General features: G+C 41.6%; 1 long non-coding RNA gene across 2 annotated transcripts in view; it reads right to left on the bottom strand.

The window, feature by feature from the left end:
* Positions 1-3,392: 3,392 nt before the first annotated feature.
* The window catches only part of LOC112266731, a 40,772-nt gene continuing 27,773 nt past the window's right edge, over positions 3,393-16,391 (bottom strand). The window contains exons 5-6 of one of the 2 annotated variants that reach the window (XR_002955982.2): positions 3,797-3,933; positions 3,393-3,648 (exon numbers count right to left, since the gene is read on the bottom strand). This is a non-coding gene — a long non-coding RNA (uncharacterized LOC112266731). The remainder of the gene's footprint in view (positions 3,649-3,796; positions 3,934-16,391) is intronic. The other variant, XR_002955983.2, reaches the window with a different exon arrangement.

The raw sequence follows: 16,391 nt of genomic DNA, 5'->3' as shown, positions 1-16,391 counted from the left end.
TAACTATCGCCTGTCCCTGGCCTGCCTTTGCCTACTCCCTTTGTTATAATAAATATCGGAGCTCTACCATCTGCCTCCTGTGTCTGCATTTGGGTCTCGCTTTGTGCCCTTATAGCTTTCCCCATCCTGATGAGCACTTCCACAGTTTACCCTCCAGCTGAACTTTTCTTCCTGCGGACTGAATCCCTGTATGGCTGTTTAATTGTGCATGCATCTAAACAACCATAGTCAATGTCAGTTCTCCCTGGACATAATTCTCAGTAATCTGAACCAGGAGTGGTCAACCAGGTGTGTGTGTGTGTATTGTAAGAAGATGTCCACATTCACACAAACTCCCCTTAACCTGGACATCCACCATATCTTTGTTCTGACCGGACATTCTGTAGCCGTTGCTACCGGCCTTAAACCAGCACATACGGTTAATTTGTTATATTCATGGTCCTTCGATTCTCTACAACCAACTTACAGTCATGTGTAAGTGATTTTTTTTTTTCCCTTGTGGGAGCCCCCAGCAGGGATCGAACCATACAAACATACTGAAGAATTGCCATGACATTCTAATGGGAATGAATGTGATATTAGTGAATATATTACAGCCTTTATGACATTGTAGACAAGATACCTACCAGGCAGCAGTACCAGAAGGAATATGGATATGAGAGCCACCAAATGTCTACAAAACCTTCTCACATTTCCATTATCAGATTTTGCGCTAGTGTTTGCAACTTTTGTGATTCCACCTCTGAGGCCTGCATCATCATTTTCTTCGGGATCAGCTCGAAAATGTAGGCCATGCCCATGCTTCTACTCTCTGGTAGTTTAAACTCTATTTGACCTGTAGACATTCAAACAGAGTGGGTGCACAGGAAATGACACGGGGAAATCACAATGATTGATAAGACTTGTGCAGTATATTGTAGCCCTTTTATGAACTCCCAAACGTTATATTTCGTTTGTGCAATATCTTTTTTTTATGTGTAGCCAAGGTCAGAGAAAAAATGTGTTAGGTTGTATGTTCAGTGAACTATTGCTTTAACTACCAAGTGCATTTTGTAATGCAAACTTGGTTTATCACAATCATGCTATTAGTACATTTCTTTCGATCAGTTGATTATTCATCTGAATGGTTCTTCAGAAATGGAACAGGAATGTTACTCCCCTAATGAATCTGCACCCTATCCCATGTTGTTCCTATTGTGTTTACTGTCAGGAACTGCTATACACAGTCAATTATTCATAGTTGATCATTGAACAATTGGGTAACAGCGCAGCTTGTTCTTAAAATATTTGATCTATCTTAATACCTGGCCATTTGGTAACACTCTATTTTGCATGGGTATATGTCCTGAATTATTATGGGTGGAAAATAACTAACCATAGATATTAAATGACCATGTACTGTATAAGTTAATTTATGAAGTTATTTGACCAGAAGTCCTTACAAGAATAGTAAACAAACACATTTGACCAACTGGGGACATTTTGTTAGTCCGCACAAGGTCAAATGCTATTTCTAGAGGATTTTGGGGTTAGAATTATTAGTGTTAGGGTTAGAATTACGTTTAGGGTTAGGAGCTTGGGTTAGTTTTAGGGTTAGGAGCTAGGGTTAGGGTTAAAGATTAGGTTTTTGGGTTAAGGTTAGAGTAAGAGTATGGGTTAGGTTTAGGGGTTAGGGAAAATAGGAATTTGAATGGGACTGAATTGTGTGTCCCCACAAGGTTAGCTGAACAAGACTGTGTGTTTGTGTGTGTTTTCCTACCTTATCAGGAACCCAATGTCCTAGCAGTTCACCCAAATGTCCTGACACTCAGGACTTTTTCATGTCCTCAATTTGTTTGAATGTTATTTTAAGTTTAAGGGTTAGGTTTTGGGGTGGGGTTAGGGTTTTGGGGGTTAAGGTTAGAGTTAGGGAAAATAGGATTTTTAATGGTCAAACATTTTTACCCCGAAAAAAAGAAAACAAAGGTGTGTGTGTACAAGTATTAGCACATGCTATTTAATTACCAGAAAATCTAATAAGTTTAAATACAGAGAAAAAAAACATATTTATCTGAAAGTCCCAAGAAATACCGCAAAATCAGAAGTGCCCATTTATAGCCTTTACACCAAAGATATGTTCATTATGCCAGGGTTCTCCCAAAATAAGATTGTTGCTGCACCATATTGCCTGCGCCACTATGTAAAGATTTCACAGCAAGTGAAACAGATATTTAGGAATGATACAATAACTTTGATCGCAAATTACACTGTTGTGAATTGCGAAACAGGCCGTTAATAAATTATTTGCTTAGTCATGTTGCTCAATTAATTATTGACACAGAGTGCGAACTCAAGACCCACACGGAAGGCACCCGGAGTAGACTATAGCGGTGTCGAATCATACTAACTTTGTAACCGCAGTCAAACAAATGTCAAATTACCGAAGTTGCTATACCTGCTAGATAACCTCCAACGAATAACAGAATATATCATATTCGAGTTGCTGATTATACAGATAGCAGATCAGCTCATGAATAACAGGGAGATGAATAGAGGGCATTTTTTAAATATCAGGGTACAGATTCTTAACCGGGACCAAGTCTGTAAAAACAAAATCGATATCTATGCTCAAACCGTTTGTTGATCATACATTCTCTACGGAAGCTCTCATATGTGCAGCAATACGAGACAGCGCAGAGAAGCAAGGGGAACGTTCGAGCAGTATTTTGACATGCGTAGGCGAGAGACGTGCTTTGATAATGCAACCTATGGATTACCGAATAAAGTTAGTAATTTGGGGTTTCAGTGGGACAGGAACGATAGAGAAATAGCCTAGGCTCTATACAAGGCGATATAAATCGGGAGGGGGAGGGGGGATGTTGTAATTTCCTGGGTTTTGTCATTACATTTTTTCGGGAATGTATGGACCCGGGAGTAGTCCCGGGACAGTCCCAGGACCCTGGTGTTAATCCCTAGCACATACCACTATTGCTGTAAATCTGTTTCCCACGTAAATATAAATCAGTGAACACACAAATTGTACTCCATAGATACAGGTGCTTTACTAACCTATTACACAGTAATTACATACAGAATGTAATTTTACAATAGTTCTGGTATAGGCTGAGGGATGTAAACTGTAGCCGGCCATTATTTTCTGTTCCAAATGTTCTTTTAAAACAACAATAACAGAATTATGTCAGGGTGAAATGCTTTCAATTTAAATTCTATAAACGGGCTTAACATTACTTTCTTAGAAATTAAAGGAGCTATCTAGAACCAAAAAGGGTTATTCAGCTGTTCATATAGGAGAACCCTTTGAAAAAAAACTTTTGTTCCAGGTAGAACCGGTTTGGTTCCAGGTAGAACCCTTCTGGGTTCCATGTAAAAACCTTTCCACAGAGGGTTCTACATGGAACCCTAAAGAGTTCTACCTGGAACCAAAAAGGGTTCCCCTATGGGAATAGCTGGAGAACCCTTTGGAACCCTTTTTTCTAATAGTGTACTGCAAATTATTGGAATCGTTATTCCTTTTATGACAAAAATAATAAATTGCTTTACAGCACTTTTTAAAACAAAATAGTATCAGTCAGGCGCTTCTGAATGTTCACCATTTTGTAAAATTCAGAATGATGCAGTCATTTGGTTCTGGGATGTAACAACCAATACCTGTGAAAACAAGGTCCAAATAGGTCAGTAGTGTTTTACAGTAGATGCACAATTAATGTGACAAATAGATTGTTGTAAATAACTCTTGCTTTTGCCCTTAATTCTGTAGAAAGAGAGAGAGACAGATATATTCTAAATCATGACTCACCCACATTAGGTCTGATCACAGGTCCATTCTTCCCAGTCTGAACAAGGGGAGCTCCCAATAAGTGAATAAGTGTGCTCAGCATTGTCCCAGGCAACACCATTCACACTCTCCAGGAAAGGTCCTCTGTGTAGGTAAACCTGGAAGAACAATGCTCACTGACTACTGACATAATATAAAATAACTGGTACACCACCTGCCAATTATAATACCATTTATCCATTGCAACAGCAAGAAAACCACCATTACTTTTTCACATTGGAAACAGAAAAATCCTGTATCACTCAATGCCATGCAACAATCGATCAGACAATGGAATCTAAATGTCTACTCACTTGAAGTCTGCATTGGTCTGCTGCAGTTTAAAGGTCAACATAAAGGTTTAAAGTGTCACTTTCACTACAGTTAATGTACATTTCAGTATTACTTGCCGTTAAGACAATGTCTACAGACCATCATGAAAGCACTGATTGGTCTGGAAACACTGTATAGGCTAGCGTGCAGTAGAATGAGTTGATTAGTTGATTGATAGGCCTACATGTGTAGGCTACTGAAGATCAATTAACGATAACCTGTCCTGTCATCTAGTGTGGATGCTCACCACCAGTGTATTATACACTCTAATCCCACTGGGCACACACTGGTTGAATACATGTTGTTTCAACATAATTTAATTGAAATTATGTTGAACCAATGTGGAATAGAGCCCCACAGTGGAGGTGTCATAATACCCATTAAACCTAGCAGTCAAACAGGGAAATGGTTCCAAATAGTTTTTTCACCATTCATTTTTCTCCTATGGGATTTTAGAAACACTTAAAATAAGGGCTGTGTTTCATGTAGGCTTACCCTGGCGTGACGTAAATCTCTCAGACAAGGTGAGTTTTATCAATATATTCGGCTCTATTTAATCTCAGATTCTAAAATGCCAATTAGCATCAAAGTAGACATCATGCAAGACTACAAATCACTGTAAGCTCCTCCACGTCATCGCTAGCTAACAGATATTGGGTAAATTTAAAACTTCACAGAATTGTTCACAGAATTCACAGAATTGTCCATTTAAAGAAATCTAGAAAATGTATGAATTACTTCATTTAGCTAGTATTAGATAGTTAATCCTGAGATTCTTACCTTTCCTCGATTCGGCAGTCTTGTCAGATAATCATGGCATTTGTAGTAGATTTACATGGTTATCAAAACTTCACGCCAGGGTAAGCCCTTATTTTAAGTGTTTCTAAAAACACCTATGGGAAAATGAATGGTGGAAAAACGATTGGAGCCATTTCCCTGTTTGACTGCTAGGTTTTATGGGTATTATGAGTCACACTGTGGTACTCTAGATGTTGAATTGACATCTGTGCCCAGTGGGATAGTTCTGTATAGTTTATCATTAGTTATCGTCCTTGGTGTGGATGGCCCTAAAGGGCATGCAAAACTGTGCGAGTCAAGGGGCAAATTTCAGACAGGCTATATGCACAAATTTGGAATACAATTGCAAAAGAGGAACGTGACAGAGGGACCATTTTTTTCCCAATGAAGGTAGGACAAAGGCTAAATAGCACTACATCAATGAAGACATGCTCCCATTCTATAGTCTGTGTGTGAAACAAGTTCTCAGGGTTATGCTCCATGACGTTGGATGCCAACCACTAATAAACTCCGCAGAGGCAGGGTGACAACACTAGCTAGCTAGGACAACAGTAGACCATGTCCTTCGCCCCCTCCTGTTGGGCACTGTTATCCTGCAGTTCTGTTGATGACAGTGAGGGCAGATGTTCAGCAGGTGTTAGCGAAGGACACTAGCTAACTAGGACTCCAGTACACAGCAGGTGGGATGGGTAGCTAGCTAACACACAGGTAGACAGTGTACTTCACCCCCGTCTGTCGGGCACTGTTTTCCCCAGTTCTGTTAACGATTTCAAGGGCAGGTGTTCGGCAGGTGGTAGCAAAGGACGACTGAGTGTTAACTAACTAGCTAGCTAGGACTCCGGTAGTCTGGACACATACAGAAGACGCATACGGTATACAGAAGATAGCCCAAGTCCATATTATGGCAAGAACAGTTCAAATTAGCAAAGATAAATGACATGAACGTCAGTCAATACGGAACATTTCAAGAACTTTGAAAGTTTCTTCAAATCAGTCGCAAAAAGCATCAAGCGCTATGATGAAACTGCCTCTCATGAGGACCGCCACATGAATGGAAGACTCAGAGTTACCTCTGCTGCAGAGGATAAGTTCATTGAGGATAAGTTCATTAGAGTTACCAGCCTCAGAAATTGAAGCCCAAATAAATGCTTCACAGAAGTATCTCAAATATAAAATATATTTTGATTTGTTTAACATTTTTTAGTTACTACATGATTCCACATGTGTTATGACATAGTTTTGACGTCTTTACTATTATTCTACAATGTAGAACATAGTAAAAATAAAGGAAAACCCTTGAATAAGTAAGTAGGTGTTATAAAACATTTGACCGGTAGTACATTTTTTTTTTTAAGGATACCATTTTAATAAGGAGAATCTCCACTTTCTAATTATGTAAGGCTGGGCAGTGTATTTTGTTGACATCAAACGCTAGGCCAGAAATAGTCAGAAGTTCCTACTTCCTCGTTATGCAGACATAAGCACACTTGGCACCATTGAGGTGCGGATGTTAATTTTCTACACAAGTTGTTATTTTTCAGTTTTGTCCTAAGAACAGGTTGTAGTGGTAAAATAAAAGGGATACATTTCTTGGTGCCACTTAGGCGAAATGGAATTCTAAGTGTCACTCCAGTCAAAACAGGCTCTGCGAACGGTCGATGCCATTCATTTGCTACGGGCTAGTGTTAGTGTTCCAGTTTAGACAATGATATGTAGCCATTTTTCAGCCATGAATTTTGACTCGTTCTATTGTCCAGCCTAACTCCGGTACACAGCAGGCGGGATTGGTAGCTAGCTAGCTAACGAGATAGCTAGGACACCGGTAGACTGTACCATTCAGCCCCGCCTGTCGGGCATTGCTTTCCTGCAGTTCTGTTAATGACGCCTTGGGGCGGACGGGTTTAGGGTTGTTAAATATTGTGTGGATGAAGGGTGGGTTGAATAATGAGAAAACAATACCCTAAAATATTCATTAAATGTATATTTCTTGTGCAATTTATATCTATAGGCTACATTGAGATTTTGTTTGAGGCTATCTTGCATTAGTGCATAAACCAAAATATTAGGGCCTTACTGTATGAACGCCAAATAGCCTACACGCCAAATGCTTTTGGGAACAGGCAGAAAAAGTTCACGTCAATTCGCAGAGACAAAAAGGACAATTGTCAGAGTTTATTTCAATAAGAGAATAGCTGCGAAAGGAGAGTTGAAAATAATGACAATGAAGGGCCAGAAAAGTCATGTTTGAGGAAAATGTGGTAAAGTGGAAAAAGAGGATGATAACAGTGATGATTGTGAGGCTCTATATAAGTTCGACAGTCACAAGATGGGGACTTCAAATGGGCCTATGGCACTCCAAGAGAACTGTTGCATACTGTTCAGATGGGATAAATGGAAACTGAAATCTGGGACATTGACTGTAACCTACTGCCCTACAAAGGCAAAACGTAGTAACTATGAATTTGGTCAGAAATCTTTGATCAGTTGTAATGGACAGGTATATTATCTGATTAATGTGGTATTTATTTTTCCTTACACAATAACAAGCCAGTTGATCAGCATTTATAATGGAGTATCAGAAATTGCCCTCATAGAATTATGTGGATATCTATTTAGCTTTTGTGGCACAGTTATGCCACACAGGGCTATGAGCCAGAAGGTTGAGGGTTCACCAACCTCTACAGACGAGCACACTCTCCCTGCCTACTTCATTACTCACTATCAGAGCCGGTTGCAGAAAATGATCAGATTGGAGGAAATCTGATTTTCAACATTTTCATGACATATTTATAATTATATCAAATATATGCAACGAATTTTCCACCAACAGGTTTCTGTGCCAATGCACCACACAACCAATAAACAAAACATACTGACAAGGTTTGCCTTTTCAACACCACAATAAGTATATTATGTTAATCCTGACAAACAGGAAACGCAACCCTCTCTACCTTGAAGGCTTACCCAGTATCGAAGGCTTGGCTTGACAATCTCTGAATGTCATTAAACTTTTAGGTGTTTTGTAACAGATGTCTCTTTCCATTTGTCCATTTGTTCCTCTGCACAGTTTGGATTGATTTATTGATTTTATTTATCAGTTTAAAAAAATACATACACTGCCTTTGGAAGGTAATTCAGACCCCTTGACGTTTTCCACATTTTGTTCCACAGCCTTGTTCTAAATGGATTACATTAAATAAAAACCTTAGCAAATCTACACACAATACCACATAATGACAAAGTGAAAACAGGTTTCTAGAAATTGTTGAAAATGTATTAAAAATTAAAAACAGAAAAACCTTATTTACATAAGTATTCATATCCTTTGCTATGAGACTCAAAATTGAGCTCAGGCGTGCCTGTTTCCATTGATCGTCCTTGAGATGTTGCTACAACTTGATTGGAGTCCACCTGTGGTAAATTCAATTGATTGGGCATGATTTGGAAAGGCACACACGTGTCTATATAAGGTCCCACAGGTGACAGTGCATGTCAGAGCAAAAACCAAGCCATGAGGTTGAAGGAATTGTCTGTAGAGCGCCGAGACAGGATTGTGTCAAGTCTCATAAAAGGTATTTAATGTATGTCTCATCAGTCTCAGGTAGCATCAGTTTCAAAGCTCTAATAAAATACAGACATATTAATATGCTTTAGAATGACACTTCCGGTTTGGACAGGAAATGCTGGGTTACCTGGGAGAAGGGACTCTCAGGATGGAACATTTTGTAAAATACCAGGAAAATATTCAACCCTAGTCTGTAGCTTATTCTTTTAGATGTTTGGGGCTACTGGTGAACCATGATGTGTAGGCATAATTAGAGACACTGGACTAGCGCACTTGTCTTTAGAGTGTTTATAGGTTTCCATCCAATTGGTGACAGATTTTCATGCGCATATTCAAAAATCTGTTGAGGTGGACAACATGACCGGGAATATTTTAATTTACCAGACATTGGAGAACTTTAACGGACATCCATATCAGTGGCCGTCGGTGCCGTTTAAGATGAGAGAGGAAGACTATTTTTCTTCATAAGCATGGCTTATTTCTATTACAGCATATTGGATGACTGTCATTCACAATCCATTCATCCAGTTCAATGTAACATCAATAGGTTTAGGCTACTACATGATCCTCAAATTTTCCCTTTACCCATCATGAGGTTGCTACAACCTAGAATATGAATGAAAGTTTACAACGTAGGTGCCCACAGGTCGAGAGAAATTTGAGGTGACCGTTACACATGGGCAGACAGTGACACATTCAATACTGCATTGCAGATTCTTCCCTGAATCTAGCTGATCTAGGGTGTAACCATTAGTCCAACGGTTGCAAACGAGTCTTCTATCGGATGTATTCAGGCATGTTTATCCTAGTTTAATTCCGGTGCTTCCGTATAAGAAGCATTTTTCAACAGAATCGGCAGTATGAATACACCCCTGATCACTTGTAAACACAGTTCACTTTCATTGCAGCCATGAAGCCACAGGGCTCTTCTCGCAGGCTCTATTGCCCTATGTGGGAGCATTGCGAACTGTAGGTAGTGATTTTTGACCTGGTTACATGTACAGCATATTGAACAACACAGTGCACTTTTGTCATTTTTGGTTATCTCTGTGTAACAAAAAACCTATGAAGAAGTTGGCTCTTTTACAATGGGAAAGAATGTTGGTTTTCCCTGATTTGTGAGTGTGGTTGAGGGGAATTCCTCCTTATGACATGAATAAGCTTCTATTACAGTTATGTTTTTGAATATTTTGAACACAAGGAAAACAAGGAAGTTTGACAGTCATTGACTCAACTTTTCAAAGAATTCTGAATTAATGTTATCTATTCTCTCATTTCCACATCCTTTATGTTGTCTGAAACTGAAGGTTTAATGTATCCATTGTTCACAGGCCTTAGCCTTTTCGGGGCCATAAGTGAGTTTTTGTCCGGGGCCCCAACCCCACTTCGGGACCTTAGCTGTTGGGTTAGTCACTGCAAAACTTTTTTTACTTTGGTAGACCCTTTTTTTCAAAGAGATCTATCTAGAATATAAAAGCTCAGACACACTGGTAGGAATGACAAATATTTGCCTGCCTCTGAATAGTGCCGGCAGTTAATTAATGTTTACACAGCAAAGACCTTGAAGTCGTCCGCCACTCAGCCTTGTTAAAACACTTCAAACCAGAATGTGGCAGTAGGTCTAGCGTTGTTTGGCAATGCATGTCCATCTGTGTCGCACAGATTCCTATGTTAGCGCAACTAGAGCTTCCTAGCTAAGGTTGTTAATTTGTAGAAAGCGCTTGTTGATACTAGCCAGATGGCCACAGCTAGGTAACTACCTAGCAAGATGATGAAGAAACTATTTAATTCACTCTCCAAAATCCCAAACGGCCAGTGCCAGCCCATAGCCAAATGATTAGCTAGCTAGCTAGCTAGCTAATGTTAGCATATTCGCTAGCTTGCACAACATACTTTTGTATATATTCTGTAAGTGGACACCCCTTCAAATTAGTAGTTTCGGCTATTTCAGCCACACCTATTGCTGACAGGTGTATAAAATCGATCACACAGTCATGCTGGTAGTAAAATGGCCTTAGTGAAAAGCTCAGTGACTTTCAACATGGCACCGTCATAATATGCCACCTTTCCAACAAGGCAGTTTGTCAAATTTCTGCCCTGCTAGAGCTGCCCCGGTCACACATTGGTGCGGCTGGCTTCCGGGTTAAGCAAGCAGTGTGTCAAGAAGCAGTGCGGCTTGAATTTCGGGAGGACGCGTGACTCTTCAACTTCGGCTCTCCCCCGAGTTTGTGTGGGAGTTGCAGTGATGGGAGAAGACTGTAACTACCAATTGGAGGTCACGAAATTGGCGAGAAAAAGGGGTAAAGAAATACAAAAATAATAATAAAAACACACATTCCTCCCCAAAGCAAAAAAATATAATTCCCACATAAATGCATACACGTAAAGAATAGCCAGACACAATACATAAAACCATCACGAGCTAACAATGCAATAGGCCTAGCTAGCCAACATGACATGATTAGAGCAATATAATACTATGTACAGATAGACATATACTGAAGTTATCAGAACCCCCCTCGCCTGCAAACTACTTTGGCAGCTCTTAGGGCTAGGGGGCAGTGTTCGGATGAATGACGTGCCCAAAGTCAACTGCCTGTTACTCAGGCCCAGAGGCCTGTCACTCAGGGCCATTTGCATATAATTGGTAGCATTGGATAGAAAACGCTCTGAAGTTTCTAAAACTGTTAAAATAATGTTTGTGTATAACAGAACTGATATGGCAGGCAAAACCCAGAGGAAAACCCATGTAGAATATTTTTTTTTAGGTCCACAGTCCATTTCAATGCAAGTCTATGGGATATACAAATAAAAAGGACCCAGATTGCAGTAGTAGTCTTGTTGCGCGCTTGAACGAGGTGCTATTGAACATACTGTTCTCCATCTTAAATTGTATTGTTTATTTTAATTAGAAACATCGTTTGACTTGTGTTGGACGAACTTTACTAGTAACTTTTTGGATTTGTTTGTATGCCTGTTGAACGAGTGGATTACTGAAATCAAAGGCGCCCACTAAACAGACTTTTTTGGATATAAATAATGACTTTATCAAACAAAACGACCATTCATTCTGTAGCTGGGACCCTTGGGATTGCAAACAGAGGAAGATCTTCAAAGGTAAGTGATTTATTCAATCGCTATTTGTGATTTTTGTGATGCCTGTGCTGTTTTGAAAAAGTATTTTGATGTGGGGCGCTGTCCTCGGATAATCACATGGTATGCTTTCGCCGTAAAGCCTTTTTGAAATCTGACGACAACATGGTTGAATTAACAAGAAGTTAAGCTTTTAAATGATGTAGGACACTTGTATGTTCATGAATGTTTAATATTACTATTTTGTCATTTAAATTTGGCGTGCTCCAACTTCACCGGATGTTGTCGATTTTGATCTCACTAACAGGATCGGATCCCTAAGAGGCTTAGGGGTGCCCTGTCTCATGACCTTGACTTCACACTTTCAAACTTTGTTGTCACTGATGGGTTCAGTTTTCAGTTTCCATCAAGCCATTAGTTTCTGTGGACCTGAGTGTCCTTCAGTAAGAAGACATCTTGCAGGTTAGGTTTGTCGATTGTCCATTTTCTACATGACTGGAGTGTCACAAAGTATTCTTCTCAGTTTGATGAAGCTGGGGGTAGACTGACTCAATCACCTCTGTGCACTGCTCTTGTACTCATGCAGGAGAACATGCTGGCCCAGCGTTTACTCTTTGCGCTGCCTCCTCTGGTCCGGCGTGAGGTGATGTTCCTCAGTGAATCTAAGTCTATCCTCAGGTAAGTTTGACATCTTTTTTGCTCTTCCAGTTTTACTTGGAGTTTCCTGCAGGTTACACACTTATAGACCACACTGGGTACCAACTTTTTACTTCCAACAATCCACAATCCAGCTGACCGGACTGCACCTTCAGTGAAGTGATGACCCTGGTGTGCAACTTGCTCATGGTAGTATCTTACCAACAGAGTGGCGATTCTTGGGGAGGATGAGGCGGTGTTTCTCTTCCCACATCATATCAGCTGCAGATGTGCGGCCTCTGATTCTCAACAACTTGTCTTCATCAATGATTGGGTTCAGCTTCTTGAGTGGACTGTGTTTGGGGTACTTCATTTCCTCTTCAAAGACTTCTTGCTGTATGCATCTAATGATGGTGGTTTTGGCTTGTGCAAGATGGTTGCTCTTGCACTTGTTACTGCCCTGGAGAAGGATTTGGCCAGCTGTATGAGCTTTGCTGTTGCTCGGGTGAGCGACTTCCAGCTGGAAAATCGTTCAATCCTGTGGGCCAAGCTGGCCTCCAGTAGCTTTGGTAGTGAAGGTTGTGACTTGCTGCTGGATTTCTGTATCTGTGTCTGAACTTGGTCCAACAAGTTCGAAGGTCTTTGCGTAGACATTTTTGTCTCTGTTCTTGTCAGGAAGGCTGGACCCAAGAACCAGTTAGTGAGCTTGAGGGAAGCTGCTGGCACAGGCCTACTTCCATGCTGACGTGGTGCCACTGTTCTGGGTTTGTGGACTTTCTTATACGTGTAACTCTGTTTGATACATAGATGTAGGATCTTCTAGATGCGTTGTGAATATATCACAGCACAATATTGATATCTGTGTACAACTTCACTGCATGAATCTCAATGTCCATTTCATTTTTGATCAGGTCTGCCATCTCAACTAAACCCAGCGGCACAAAGCTCTAGGCGTGGAACAGTGTGAGCAGGTTGTGGAGCAAGTTTGGATTTTCTCATAATGAACCCAACGTGACTTTGTCCTTTGAAGTCGACCACTCTGAGGTATGATACAGCTGGTATGGCCATAGTGGATGCGTCTGAGAACACAAAGTTCTCTCTGCTGCATGAAGGACAAGGAGACAGGGACATATGGTGGATGGTGAGCTGTTCGAGTTCCATCAATGTGTCTTTCCACAGCTTCCACTGAGTTACTTTCTCTTCTGGGAGTGGTATGTCCCAGTAACATTGCTCATGTTCAGTAGAGAAATTGCTCGTTAGAGCCTTGCCTTGCATGGCGATATGTGCTACAGACCCTAGGTGTGTCGTACAGGCTGACAGGACAACTCTTCTTGTGAACAGCTTCTCTACTCAGAAGGTGAAGAGATCTGTTTCCAGATTCCAACTGAGTCCTAGACTTCGTGGCAGGTAGCCTAGTGGTTAGAGCATTGGGCCAGTAACTGAAAGGTTGCTAGATTGAATCCCCATGCTGACAAGGTAAAAATCTGTCATTCTGCCCCTGACACAAGGCAGTTAACCCACTGTTCTCCAGTAGGCTGTCATTGTAAATAATAATTTGTTCTTAACTGACTTGCCTAGTTAAATTAAATACCCCTAGATCCAGGTCCTTGGTCTTTTTGGAGGCTATCTTGTGCAGCCTCATGCTAGACTCCGCTAACATTCATCTTGTTCCTTTCGGGATGTTGATAGCTTCTTCATCGCTGGAGAATGAGTGAAATCAATGTCTACGTAGAAGTTTCTCATTACACACTTTTTGGCATCTGTGCCATGCTCTTCACCCTCCTGGGCTGCTCATCTCAGGCCATAGATGGCTACAGCTGGTGATTGGCTGTTTCCGAACACAGGCACCTTCATTCTGTGATATCTTTGAGGTCATTGTCTTAATACCACAGGAACCTTTGGTAGTCATGGTAGTCTTCGTGGGAAAACGACACAGTAGAACATCTGTGACTGCAATGTTTTTTTTCCGGAATCGGATGAGGACTCTGAGGAGTGTGTTATTCAGGTCTGGTCCACTGAGGAGAACATCGTTGAGGGAGACTACCTCAGGTATGGGAGCTACACAGCTGTTCGACTCATTCATGAAGACTTCCCTGTCCATGATTTAGAGGATGTCAACTTGTCATCGCCATGTGTTCTTTCAAACACTTTACATCCCAGGTCGTCCATATCTGTGGTTGGGATGGCAGCCTCCATGCAGTTCTGAGGTCCCTGGCGCAGTGTTGTGTTATCCCATCTTTCCTTAATCTGGATGCTGTTAGCGCAGGGGCTAAGAAATGATGTGTCCATTGTGCAGCACGTTTTTTTTTGTAGCACTCTGTCCAGATATAACTCACCGATGACCCAGCCTATGTCTAGACATTGCATGTCAAATCAAAAATCAAATCAAATTTATTTGTCACATACACATGGTTAGCAGATGTTACTGCGAGTGTCGCGAGCGAAATGCTTGTGCTTCTAGTTCCGACAATGCAGTAATAACCAACGAGTAATTTAACTAACAATTCCAAAACTACTACCTTATACACACACACAAGTGTGAAGGGATAAAGAATATGTACTTAAAGATATATGAATGAGTGATGGTACAGAGCGGCATAGGCAAGATGCAGTAGATGGTATCGAGTACAGTATATACATGAGATGAGTATGTAAACAAAGTGGCATAGTTTAAAGTGGCTAGTGATACATGTATTACATAAAGATGCAGTAGATATAGAGTACAGTGTATACATATGAGATGAATAATGTAGGGTATGTAAACATTATATTAGGTAGCATTGTTTAAAGTGGCTCGTGATATGTTTTACATCAATTCCCATTATTAAAGTGGCTGGAGTTGAGTCAGTGTGTTGGCAGCAGCCACTCAATGTTAGTGGTGGCTGTTTAACAGTCTGATGGCCTTGAGATGGAAGCTGTTTTTCAGTCTCTCGGTCCCAGCTTTGATGCACCTGTACTGACCTCGCCTTCTGGATGATAGCGGGGTGAACAGGCAGTGGCTCGGGTGGTTGTTGTCCTTGATGATCTTTATGGCCTTCCTGTGACATCGGGTGGTGTAGGTGTCCTGGAGGGCAGGTAGTTTGCCCCCGGTGATGCGTTGTGCAGACCTCACTACCCTCTGGAGAGCCTTATGGTTGTGGGCGGAGCAGTTGCCGTACCAGGCGGCGATACAGCCCGCCAGGATGCTCTCGATTGTGCATCTGTAGAAGTTTGAGTGCTTTTGGTGACAAGCCGAATTTCTTCAGCCTCCTGAGGTTGAAGAGGCGCTGCTGCGCCTTCTTCACGATGCTGTCTGTGTGAGTGGACCAATTCAGTTTGTCTGTGATGTGTATGCCGAGGAACTTAAAACTTGCTACCCTCTCCACTACTGTTCCATCGATGTGGATAGGGGGGTGTTCCCTCTGCTGTTTCCTGAAGTCCACAATCATCTCCTTAGTTTTGACTGAGTGTGAGGTTATTTTCCTGACACCACACTCCGAGGGCCCTCACCTCCTCCCTGTAGGCCGTCTCGTTGTTGTTATCAAGCCTACCACTGTTGTGTCGTCCACAAACTTGATGATTGAGTTGGAGGCATGCGTGGCCACGCAGTCGTGGGTGAACAGGGAGTACAGGAGAGGGCTCAGATACGCACCCTTGTGGGGCCCCAGTGTTGAGGATCAGCGGGGTGGAGATGTTGTTACCTACCCTCACCACCTGGGGGCGGCCTGTCGGGAAGTCCAGTACCCAGTTGCACAGGGTCTCGAGCTTGATGATGAGTTTGGAGGGTACTATGGTGTTAAATGCTGAACTGTAGTCGATGAACAGCATTCTCACATAGGTATTCCTCTTGTCCAGATGGGTTAGGGCAGTGTGGTTGAGATTGCATCGTCTGTGGACCTATTTGGGTGGTAGCAAATTGGAGTGGGTCTAGGGTGTCAGGTAGGGTGGAGGTGATATGGTCCTTGACTAGTCTCTCAAAGCACTTCATGATGACGGAAGTGAGTGCTACGGGGCGGTAGTCGTTTAGCTCAGTTACCTTAGCTTTCTTGGGAACAGGAACAATGGTGGCCCTCTTGAAGCATGTGGGAACAGCAGACTGGGATAAGGATTGATTGAATATGTCCGTAAACACACCAGCCAGCTGGTCTGCGCATGCTCTGAGGGCGCGGATGG

Source organism: Oncorhynchus tshawytscha, linkage group LG14 (assembly GCF_018296145.1).
Source record: "Oncorhynchus tshawytscha isolate Ot180627B linkage group LG14, Otsh_v2.0, whole genome shotgun sequence".
Classification (NCBI taxonomy): Eukaryota; Metazoa; Chordata; class Actinopteri; order Salmoniformes; family Salmonidae; genus Oncorhynchus; species Oncorhynchus tshawytscha.
This window is presented reverse-complemented; position numbering and strand designations above follow the sequence as displayed.